This window comes from Molothrus aeneus, chromosome Z (assembly GCF_037042795.1).
Source record: "Molothrus aeneus isolate 106 chromosome Z, BPBGC_Maene_1.0, whole genome shotgun sequence".
In the NCBI taxonomy this organism is placed as follows: Eukaryota; Metazoa; Chordata; class Aves; order Passeriformes; family Icteridae; genus Molothrus; species Molothrus aeneus.
The window spans coordinates 73,281,331-73,293,813 of record NC_089680.1 but is presented as its reverse complement, the minus strand read 5'-3'; the positions used below and the strand labels follow the sequence as shown (position 1 = coordinate 73,293,813).

General features: G+C 42.5%; 1 protein-coding gene across 5 annotated transcripts in view; it reads left to right on the top strand.

Annotated features, from left to right (window-relative positions):
• Positions 1 to 12,483, top strand: part of CAST (calpastatin) — a 52,069-nt gene that overhangs the window by 13,420 nt on the left and 26,166 nt on the right. The window lies entirely within an intron of this gene.

Sequence of the window (12,483 nt, the reverse complement as noted above, 5' to 3'; positions counted from 1 at the left end):
TTTGACAGTGAAGTTTAACTCCAGCTGGAGTCCAGGGAGAGCTCAGACTGGGCCCATTTTGATGGCAGCATTCAAGAGTGAGGCAGCTGGGTGCTGGTCAGCAGTGCAGACAATATTCATGTCTTTTTTTACTTCTGGTACCGTGTTCTTTACTTTAGTTACCTCGAAATTCTGGGTTTCAGAAGCACCTTTTCACATATTTCTCAACCCACCTTCACTCCCATGTGTGAGCCAGGGGCTTTCCAGCTCCTCAGTTCACACCCGAGATGTGGAGCTGGCTGAGAGGGGTCCAGAGATCCACCACAGTGTTCCATGTCTGGAGGGAGCCTGTTCATGGGAGGATCCTAACAGCAGGAAGTTGTTTCTGCTTTTGAATGGGATTTTTTTACTTTCTCAATCAGTGCTTTTGTAACATAATACACCTAAAGATATCTGCATTCTTCCTAAGTAATTTATTTTTCCTTTATACTCAGTGAGAGAGGAGACAAAGATATAAATTCTGTTGTCCCTTTGTTTCAGTGTTTCTATCTATTACTAAAAACAGCCCAACATTTGTAATTATTTTTCTTTCTAGTCCTTGCACTTTGCCAAGGTTTACTCTCCCTAGTCAACATGGATGTCACCAGCTCCACAGTCCCAGGGATGCTTACATCTAATTTGCTGACTAACACATTTAACTTTTTTTTTTCCAGTATATGTTCTTTGTATGATAAGTAGAAAGAAGTTTTATGTGTGGAAGGCACAATTCATACATGCTATTAAGCCTAGGAACTGGAAGTTAGTGTCATGAAAATAATGCAATGGAATTGCCAGGAATTGCTCTATATTAGGTTTTGGCAACTTAGATTGTGTATTTTAGCAGTACTCTCCATTTTCTGTGACATTCCAGCATGCTTACTGGATTCTGTACTATGATTTTGTACTAGGATTATGTACTATGAAAATACTCACCTCATACTATCTAATATTGACTTTTAATCAGTAGCTAATTCAAGTTCAGCCTTTTCAGTTCCCACTCAGCCATTTCCACCTTTTTTCACTTAGGCTAAATCATGTGTTAATTGTAACTTTTACTCTCAACAATCTCCTGTGATCCTCTAGTGTTACTTAAAATACAGGAAAACTCAGAGATTTATTGTAGTTTTTGCCACCTGTACCTTTTTTCAAGCCATTTGTCTGGCTGTTTTCTTTTCTGCATTTAATTTTGTCTCTAAAAATATCTATTGAAAACAATAATTTTGCAGGGTTTTGGTTTTTTTTTTTTTAAACAGGAATTTTACAGGAAGGGAAGTATTTCTTGAAAAGTCAAGGCAGTACTTTCTGCTTTCCTGCAAAACCAGATCAAATCTTTTAGTGCAGTAAGAAATACTCCACCAGTTTTTGGACAGTTTGTGACTGCTGTTTCTCCTATTATTTATTTCCCCCTGATGTAGCTTTAATAATTCTGCTGGTCAGTAGTACTTACTTGCCATTACTTATCCCAGATAAATTTCTAAATCCTTACCAGAGGCAAGGGAGGTGGGATTGTTAAGTTACTCCAGCTCACGCTTTTTATTTTTTTTAACCAATTCCTACCTTCAGCTGGAAAGTCATAATAACTGATGGCTTGTTTCTTCTGAGCTTTCTGGCTTTCAGATGCAGGAGCTTGTGTGTGGTGAAGGATTGTCACTGTGTCTGATTGTTCAAGGGAGGGCACTCAGCTGCCTGGCTCTGTTTTCATACACTGTCCATCAGAAATGCAGTTCTCCGTGGCTTCATTTTACCCCCCCCCCCCCCCCCCCCCGTGCTCTCCGTTGTGTCACTCTGGAGTTCCTGGAATTGCAGGCAGTGTTTAGTCACTGCCTCTGCTCCCTGTGTTCTTGCAGGGGTGTTAATTGTCAGCCTAAGTGTCCCTGTGGCGCAAGAAGTGCTGCCCCTCCTGCCTCCTCCTCTGCACTAAGGCCACTCAGGAGGCTCAGTCAGCAGCCTGGACGTGCCCAGTTTTTGTGTGACTCAAACCCAAATGGATAATTCAGAGAGGCTGCACTGAGGCAGGTGTTCTGACCCCTTTGTTTCTGTGACAAACCTTTCTTTCCTCTTTGACGGGGGAGTGCTGTTGGACTGCTGCTTTGCACCAGGGTGGGTTTTCAGTGAGCTCCTGGCTTGGCAGATAGATGGAGTGAAAAGGGAGGGTCAGGTAAGGCTGTCATCATCAGGAATGTTTACTGGGTTGCCTAAGAGCAGCCCCTTCCATGCTCACACTGGCTGCCAAGGTGCACAAACCAGGGCATGGCTGCCAGGATTAGCAGGCGGCAGTGGGGAGGAAAAACTGAACTCACCTCCTCCCTCTCCTGCCAGCGCTGCTGTGTTCTCTTTCACAACCTTTAATGAAGATTTTGCCAGTTCCACAGCCAGCAGGAAGGCCAATTTCCACCTCAGTGTTCAATCGTGTCTATTAATAGAAGGCACTAATACTTGAACACAGCTGGATCCAGCCACCCTTCCTGGATCTTTGTGTTCTTATATGGTATTTCTGCTGATAACAGATGGAGTTTTTGCTGCTTTTTATGTAGCAGATTTTTTGCATTGCTCCTAATGAGTAATTATTTTCTTTTTCTGGCTGGCTGCTATGGCTTGGAGAAGTGAGAATCTGTATTACTTTCCTGGCCTATTGAAGCAGTGCTGGGAGAGCTCAACAACAGTGGTGGAAATGCAGTAATAATTATTTGTTATTTCCAATTTTCAGAGGAAGCTTCTTGACCTTAATGATTTAAGAAATTTAAGGTTAGTTACTTTTAGCTGGCACCCAAATTAACATTGTTTTAAAAAGGAATTCTTTCTGTTTTCTCATGCAACAAACAAGAAAACAAGGCAAAAGAAGAGAAGTTGATAAGTATCTTTGAGTGAAATTCCTACTATTTTTGCAGCAGGCAAATTTATCTAGTTTATCATCAAAAGTGACACCTACTGTCAGTGTTTTTTTTTCTGCTACACACCTTATTAACTGCCACCAAATTTTTATTTTGTGAGCTTTGCAAAGGCACCTTATTGTGAAGGAAGAAATTTTTGAGCATAAGGCATCTGAAGTCACAGGATTGTTTGGGAATGTCCACAGAGATGCATAAATTTATTCTTACATCCCCAGTCGTATTGCGAAGGTTGGAAAGGCTACCTCTAAAATTTGAGATTATTCAGAAAAATAACAATTCAGGCTACCTGAGGACTTAGTTTCCATGTTCTCTCCGGGGTAGGTGTGTCTCATGACACAGATTCACAATTTATAGGTGTCCTGCAGCAGGGCTGTGGCAAATCATGGGGCTCTTCCTGGAAGTTGCCCCCAGAGCTGCTGGCAGCATGTGAAAATCAGGAGGGCTATGCCTGTGTGGAGAACAGTGCTGGCTCTCTTGGTGGCAGAGGCACGCTAAAAATAGGCCTAAACATTAAAAATTGGAAGCTGCTGGAGTACAAAAGGTGGTGCGTGGTGCATGGAAGAGCTGGCTTTGTGTAAAGATACGGGATTTGCAACTTGTAGAGCTGTGCAGTGGTCAAAATAGCACAAACCCTTTCACAAAGAAAAAATTCTATACTTCACTCAGAAATGGGATATCACCCTCATAAGTCTGCAGATGCTTGTCCCTTTCTAATTCCCTAGCAGGTCTGACTTATTTCTTATTATTTGCTCTAGATAAAGGGCAATACAGAGGCTATTATGAAAAAGTGACTGAAGGTTTTGTTAGTGGCACAGGGCTTTTTCTTAAAAAAAAAAAAAGAAAACAAACTCTCCCATAATACCACAGGTATTGAGAATTTGATTATATGGCAAAAAGAAATTCAAGAGCAGATCACTATTAGTATTTCAAGAAGTACCCATTAATTTCTAAACTAATAGAGATCATTTGGGTTTGTGTTATGCTTAAAAATAACCCTCCTTAGTCAGGTTTAGGCCTTAAGTGGCCAAACCCATCTCAATTACTTTCAATTAGTAACATCCATGTACTCAGAGAGTCTGGGTAATCAGTCCAAATTTAGAGCCTGTAAACTTGTAATGGGGCCGAGGGGAAATGAGCAGGTTCCTCCCCTCGGCACCAGCGCTGAGAAACCAAAAGGTGGGAGGCAAATACTGCATTTTGGATGCTGAATTTAGCCTCACCCCTTGCTTTTGCTGCGTGGTGACAGCTCAGTGACAGCTGTCCCTGCTGGGGCACCCTGGTCAGGCCAGCTCCAGGAGGAGCAGCAGGACTGGCTCTGCTCACTGTGGCTGAGTGTGGGAGCCCAAACCTGCAGGTCTGGGTGCCCTCCCCGTGCTGCTGGGTGGGGATTGTGTGGCTCAGCACTCAGGCTTGCCGAGGGCTTGGCTTGGCCAGCAGCTCCCGGAAGCCACAGCCCCAGCCCCAGCGAGGAGCAGCCGTGTCCCTGCAGCAGAACAGGAGCCACACGTCCACCAAGTGAGTCAGCTGTTCCTGCTTCGCTGTCCTGCTGCCCCTGCGTGAGGTTTGTTCTGTTCAAGTTGCAGTTTTCTTTCTTTTTTTTCTTTTTTTTTTCTTTTTTTTTTTTTTTTTCTTTTTTTTTTTTTGTGGGTCGTTTTCTGCCCTTTCTCCCCCTCTTCTGGGAATTCTGCAGGCTGAGATAACACCGGCTGCCAGCTCCGGGGCTTTCTGGCCGTGCCTCCCCTGTCAAGCAGGCTTGAGGCATTCCAGAGCAGCGTGTAGTTAGTAAGCTTTTGAATTTATTTGCTTGAATATACTGGAAACAGCCTTTTCATTCACCACGTGACACAGCGGTTTGGAGAAGAGAGGGACAAGGAAGAGCAAGCTTTGAAAGCAGTGTCTGAGTTGTTCTGTATTTACATTTTGTTTTGGGGCGGGGTTGGTGTTTCTTCCTTGCTCACAGCCCACGCTGTTCTGGCTTCCAAGACCTGTGTGATTTTTTTTTTTTTTTTTGGCATACTAATGCAGAGCCTGTAAGCCTGTGCAGAGTATTGCATAGTCAGGGTGTGGTGATCTGCAAGAGCAACTTCTTGTTTGAACTGTGCTCAGTTATCAGTAGTTTATTGCACTTAAAAATATATGTTTTAGATATGTTTTAGCATATCTAAAATATACTAAAACATCTGGAAAAAAATAATACTTTTCAATGAATGGTATTGTTTCTGGAGTAGTGAAAATTAGATAGGTAGACATTGCCTAATTAATGCCACTATTTGGTTATTGCTGGTAATATTGTCTCTCCTTTGGACACAGTTAAAGTAGTGCATGAAATAGCCCAGAATTTTTAAACACTGCAGACACCTCTGTTGAGTTCTTGATCTCTTTTCTTTTTCTTTTTTTTTTTTTTTGGTAACTAGTTTCCTCAGTGTTGGTTTTTTTTTTAAATATATATTTATATAATACAATTTATAATAGCTACTTCTGCATTTCTGCATTAGACATTCTCTTTTCTAGACTAACATTTGTTACATTCAGTCTTTTATATAACAGTGCTTTCTTGAGTGCTTTTTTGGTTTGGGGCTTTGGGTTTTTTGGGTTTTGGGTTTTTTTTTTGTTTCCTTTGTGTGGTTAGATACATGGGGTATGTAGAGCTTGCAGAAAATTCTGTTTCTGATCTTGGAGTTGCAGACATGAGTTCCATGACCAGTTTTTCCTCACAGCTCTGGTTGTACAGCTTTGCACGTTAGGGGGACACTCCCAGTTTGTGTTCTGGGCAAGGCTGTGCTGCCCTGGTGTCCCATGGAGGACTGGGAGTGAGGGTAGAGAAGAAACCTCTATCTCCAGAAAGCAAAGGAGCTGTTTTTTCACTGAGTTGATCTCCAGCCTCTCCACTGTCAGCATTTCTGCCCTTTGTTTCCCTGAGAGGAGGATCCTTGTGCTCATTAAAACTTTGGGTCTTTGTCCAGAGTCTCTTCTGCCAAAGGGAGAACCTGGCATGGAGACAGGGAGGGTGACAGCTTTCAGCACTCTTTGGGAGCTCCTCAAGTCTCAGAAACCCTGCTGGCTTTATGAAAGAAGTCAGGTCTGTGCCTGCCTTTATGCCATGCTCAGCACAAGTGCTGGAACCACCTAGAAAATGAACATTTTTGATCCCCAGGAGGGAAGACCGCTGTGAGGCAGGATAAAACCTCAACAAAGTGGAGATTTCATATTTTTTAACTGAACCATAATGCAGTTATTCCTCCAGAGCATGCTGAAGGCCCTTTTGAAGTGATTTTAAGTTGAAGCCAATGCTGAAGCAAGAAGTGCCCCAATCTGCCTCTTTTTAAGTGGAAATAATAAAACAATGTTGAAATTTTCTAAAATTATCTAAAAACAAAGCCCAGTGACCCACCACCACCCCTGGTTATGCAGTGTAGCCCTTGGATGATATTTTACCAGCCAAGCTCTATTAAGATTCCCTGACTTGGTAGTTTTTATTTATTCTTCTGTGTTCTCCATTCATTCTGGTAGCCACGTGTGTGTCAGTCCATACAGCCACTCAGGAATATTTTTTTCTTTCCATTTTCTCTGCATTCTGGGAGTGAAAAACAAATTTCCTCTTCTGAGTGCTGCTCTTACATTGGGTATTGCCTGGCTTGATTGCTTCAGTGGAAATAATCAAGTTCATAACCTCAGAGACTTTTAGCCTCAAGATGAAGTTGTGTTTTACGTAACTTCAGTGTCTTTTCCAGCCTCCCCCTTTAGGGAACACTGGTTCTATTTGTGACTCCCTGCTTCTGTTTGTGGCTCCCTGCTTCTGTTTGTGGCTCCCCTTTGCATCCCAGGCCTGCAGAGCAGAGTGTGGCGTGACACTGCAGACCAAGTGACACAAATCCTAGCTGAGCTCAGCGTGGCATGTGGCTGGCACCTAATCTCCTGTTTTCCTGGTGTTTATTTGTCAGCCTGCAGCTTGCTGCTGCAGACAGCTGTGGAATGTTCCTGGTGTTTGAAACAGCGTGCAGAGAATGGAAACTGTTGGCTGGAGAAGTTGCAGCTAAATGCTCACATGAGGTGAAATTGAAAAGAGGATTTTTGAGCTGCCCACAAAAGCAGGGGAGCTCTTCTGCAGTGACCAGCTCAGACATTACTGTAAATCCTCTCTTGTGCAGAGTGGGAACCTGAGAAGAGGCTTGACAGGACTGGGGCACTGCTTCTAATATCTGAATATGACTGAGTGAAAGTGAAATTTCAGTGTGTGCCAGCTTGTAGTTTATTGTCACAGAAACAGGAAGTTTCCAGGAGGAGGTAATTGAAGAGCATGTCTTAAGGAGAAATAAGAATGAGGAGTTTAAAGCTGATTAATTTAAAGTTGATTAGTTAGTTTAAAGTTGATTACTTTAAAAAAACCAAGGATTGTTCAGCCTGAGATACTGAAGTGGTCTATTTGCAGACACAGAGAATGTGAAGGCAGTGGATGAAGGCTGCTACCCTGTTTGGAATATTCTGACTTTGTTTCCAGATCACTTCCAATATCATGGAAGGATATTAAATAGAAATTGCCTTTGTATAGAGTAAAGTCTTTAAAGCAGTAAGCCAAGCTGCATGCTGGAGTCTAAGTAATTCCTCATGGCCACAAATTGAACTGTGAGTATGTAAAGTTCTTGCTGTATAAATATTGTGCATGACCTGTGATCAACTAGCAAACTCTTTCCCTCTGCTTCCAGAAAAAGCAAACAGGCACAGTGCTTCTTGGGATACTTATAAATTTTTTTGACAATTCTAACTTCCTGCATAAAAGTGAGCATAAACTGAGGCATTGGAAGTTAGAGTGAAATAGTACAAAAATTACTTAAAGTGAATTGTCATTGACTGGCCTCAGTTGTGTTTTTTTCCAGCATAAAGCTGTTTCAGAGTCTTAAGAGTTGCTAAAATAAAGGAAAACAAACATGCCAGTATTAAGCCTTGAATTAGGTTGCTGTAATCCAGACATCTTAAAACAGACATCTCAGCTAAAGGTGGTTTGGCAGTTTCTAGGAGGTGTGAAGCCTTGTTTTACACTGTGGTAAATATAATACTGGTCTTACTCACTGATTTGCATTTTAACATTTCATTTAGTGTGATCAAATTCAAATGCAAACAGGTTGCTTCTAAAAACACTGCTTAAAAACCTGTTGCATTAAATTTGAGTGGTGTGGTTAACCACCTTTAGCTGATGCATAAAATTCAGTAGTGAAGTATTGAAGAGTTTCATCTCTGTACCAGAATGGCAGAAATTTTATTCTGATATTCAAGGTGAAAGAAACCAGTGAATCTGTGTAATGGAAGTTGTCTGGCTCAATGTTCCATAAGCATCAATAAATGTAGCAGCACCTGAGGCCATATAAGAGTCTTTACAAGCTAATCAGCACCTCAGTCTCCTGGTTCAAGCCCATTCCTTTAAAAAATTGTCATGTTTTTGTTTCATGAGGAAATGGCTGTATTTCCCCTGTGTCTTTTACCATCTTTAAATGGTGGTTGTTCTTGCTTTTGGGTATAGATTAATAATTGTTGCAAATGCTTGTTCTGCGTGGTGAGAAAATGGCAGAATAATGAAATTTTAGGGTTATTCTTTTGCATGATAGTAGCTGCAGAAATTTGAACTATAATGGTAGTAATAGATTGTAGATATTTTTTGGTTATATTCACACCAGCTGAATTTATGAATGCTAAAAGCATAAGGAAGCATCTCTACAGACAACTACATCAGTGTCTGAATAATACACAGGTACTAACTAGAAACCTACATCCTGCTCTCCCATTTCATTGGGTTTTTAGTATTAAGCCTCCACAAAATTTTCTGAGAGCTTGAAATCTTGAGAAGAATATTGTTTTCTTGATTGTTGTGGGTATTTTTTATCTTTCTCTTAAAAAGCTGTTGTTTTTCTTAGAAATATAATAGCAGACCTGCATATAAAAGCAGCGGTTGCAAAATAGTAGAATAGTTCTAAAATTACTTGGGATGGAAAATGACACAGGAGCACTCAAAGTTGTAATATTTAAACTCAGCTGTTATAGATACTGTAGCAATAAAAGATATATAAAGAGTTAATGCTTAATCTTTTTTCCCACTTTAAGTCACTGCACGTCTGACATGATGTGGACCTTTAAATATACATGTTTATAGATTTATGTATTTATTTGTCCATGTGCACGCACACCCCCTTGGTGCTATCCCTGTCCCACTTTTTGCCTCCCGTGTGTGTGTCCAGGGATGGGAGGGCTGCACAGCCCTTGCCACACACCATCAAAGCCAGTGAGAGGTTTAACCTCTTAACAGCTCAAGTGGTATTTCACACCTCAGCGAAATAACCCATTATTTTTCACAATGGTTCTCTGAAGAGCTTTTGCGGCCCACATCTTACAAGCGCCATTAATTAAAGCTCGGTATTAGGGCCATTCATGGAGAGAAGCAGCCACTCACAGGCAGGTAGATTAGGTTTTCCCTTGCATTACACACCCTGTGAGTTAGTAGTTGTGAAATCATAGGTGTTGTGAGCTCCCAGCCTGAGGAGCAGCCCCAGCTCAGTCATATCAAAAGGGTGTGATCCCCCAAGAGAACTTGGGTAGCTCTTCACTCCTCTGTTCTAGACTGAGTTCAGCTAGATCACTCTAAAAATGTTTGTACAAGCTCCCCCAAAAGCTGCTGGAGCTGGAGGTGCCTCATTTATCCAGGTAGCCTTTGCCTCAGAGTGACTCTTCTCTCCAGAAGGAAGATCTCTGAGCACAGACCTGAAAGATCCTTTATTAAAGGCTAAGTCACTTCTTTGTTTCCCATTTTCTTGGGGCCCTGACCAGAGTACAAAGCATCAGGTACTGACTCACCTTTTCCTGCCACTAATTCCCTCATACATACTTTTTCTTAATTTTTCCCCCTAAACCTGTCCTCATATCTTTCAATATTCATCTCTGCTGCAGTGTGATGGCAAAAATTGTGCTAGCACTTGACCTAGAGAAGCTTAAGCCAAAGAGGTTGGAAGTTACATTTTACATTCATATTTATGTTGTCACAGCAACAGATTGCTTTTCCCCAGATTACTCTTCCCTTGTTTGTTTTTGGTAGGAGAATCTCAGTCTGTGACATTATGGCCTTTGCATGTTTTTGTCAGTATTGCTGACCCTGTCTAGAAGGGTCTGGTGTTGTTTCGGATTTTTGTGTTGCTGCCTTCAGCCTACCACCAGTGTCAGAGATCAGGAGCATTGCTTTATTCAGCGGTCTGAGAGCAAGATTGTAACCCAGTGTTACAGACCAATTTCTCCATTTCATTCGAGAAAATGTCACCTCAAGTAAAGTGAAAAGTTGCACTGACAGTGTTGCTTTATTCTTGTTGCTTTATTCTTGTTGATTCTTATTTATCTCCTTGTTGCCTGCCATCTCAGCATTTCTGTATGGGTTTCTTGCTAAACGTTTGCAGCATCTCTTCTGGTTTTGAAGAGCCCCACCTGGTGCATTGTGCTCTTTTCTGAGGTTGGGCAATGACCTTCCCCAGCCTGATGAATCTTACAAATTTCCAGAATTTATGATATTAGTTGATGTTACCTCTCACTGTACTTGGGGTATTTTCAATGATTTTTAGGTCTGTGAAACTGAGGGCACTCGTGGATTTATTTACCTGTTGTTTTATTTTTTCAGAGGGCATCTGCATCCAGTTCTCTGAGCTGTTCAAATTTTTAATTTTGATGTTATCACCATTATTTTCTTCTTCTCCTGTTGCACTTTCCATTTTTCATGCAGATTTCTGTAACACTTACAGTGAGATCAGATAACCAATTTTTGATTGTTTTGTTTTGTTAACCCACTGCTTGGCTTCTGTGACAGTTCTCTTTCAACCAGCACGAATATTGCCCTGCTAACTTGACAAATGAGTTTCCAAGGGTATTCCTTCTCTTAATTCTGTCAAATTAGATCTCATCTCTCTTAATCAGTCCTTTCTGGAAAGCCCTTCTCTTTACTCAAGAGCACCTGAGGTCCTTTGGTCAGCTCCTGTGCAAAGACTGATATTACCCCACACTGCAGGGGTAATTAACAGGGATCAGTCTTTTCCTAATCAGTACTGTCCTGTAACCTCTTCCCTGCATGTTGAGTCCCTGCTGTGGTGGTCTTGGTGGTCTTAGGCAGGGAGCAGCTCCTGGTGGGCCATCAGTGGTCATGGATGCTGTGGATTTCCCTCCCAGCTGACACAAGAGTGATGAGGTCTCTGGTGTCGAGATGACCCTGAAGTGTTGGAAAGTCTCTTTTTCCCAGCCCTGAGACCAAAGAAGAGGACAGGATTCCTTGGCTCTGGTTCTCAAGGTTGTTTATTTACTCTTATCTAATACATTGTCTTTCTGACCCGCTGAGGTCTGTCCAGCAGGCTGGGTTGAGGCACACAGACCACCCTCAGGACAAGTGTTAGCTTTTTATACTAAAAACTACATGTATATTATTTGCAATAATTTTCCCATACCCATCACCTATGTTACACAGTCTGTCTCTACTCTAAGCCAATCCAGAAGTGCCACCATCACAGCAGAAGATGGAGGCTAAGAAGAAGAAGGAGAAAGACAGAACATGCCCAGATTCCTCCATCTTGCCTCTTGAACCCCCATTCTAAAAACCCCAAAATTCTACTTTTTCACCCTGTGATAAATTCACCATCATTCTATCCAAACTCTTGTGGCTTGTAACTCCTCACACAAAGTTGGTAATTGTTTCCATGGGCTGAAATGGAAGGCCCAGGTGTCTTTGACTCCGTGCCAAGGTCTCTGAGCCCCCTGCCAGGGTCTGGAGTCCTCCAGGGCACCCAGAGGAATTTCCTGGGTTCTGACACAAGAGCTGTATGTTAGCCGTCCCCCAGGCTGGGATCCCTCCTGCACCTCACACAAAGGGCACCAGGGCTGGCACAGCAGCCTCCAGTGTCGGAACTCAGTGCATCCCTCCGGGTGTCCAGAGCTGCTGAGGACCCTACTGGGGGGCTCAGAGACCCTGGCACGCAGCCCAGAGCACCTGGGGATTTGATTGTGACCCCTGGAGCAGGTTGCCAACTTTGTATGAGGACCTGAAAGTCACAGAGGTTTGAATGGTGTAATAATAAAATGATCACAGGGTGAAAATGTAGATTTTAGGATTTTTGGTATGGGGGTTATGGGGACAAGATGGAGGAACTTGGGTGTGTCCAGCCTTTCTTCTTCTTCTTCTTCTTCTTGTTCTCCATTTTCTGCAGTGCTGTTGGCACTTTGGGATTGGTTTAGAGTAGAAGTGCACTGTCTAACACGGGTGATAGGTATTGGGAATTGAGTGTAAATATGTTACACGTAGTTTGTAGTATAAAAGGACAACACCGCCTCGGGGGCGGTCAGAGTGCCTGTGGCTGCCCTGCTGAGCAGATCTTGGCTGGGCAGAGAGAAAATTTTATAGGTAAGAATTCATAAACAACCTCAAGACTGAAAAGTGAAGAGTCCAGAGTCATTCTTGAGTGGCGTGGGCCGAGGCAGAGACACCCTGCACATCTCGGGGCAGCAACTAACAACAGCAACCGGAGACTCCAGAACCCATGCCTGGTTTCAGGCATCACCCACG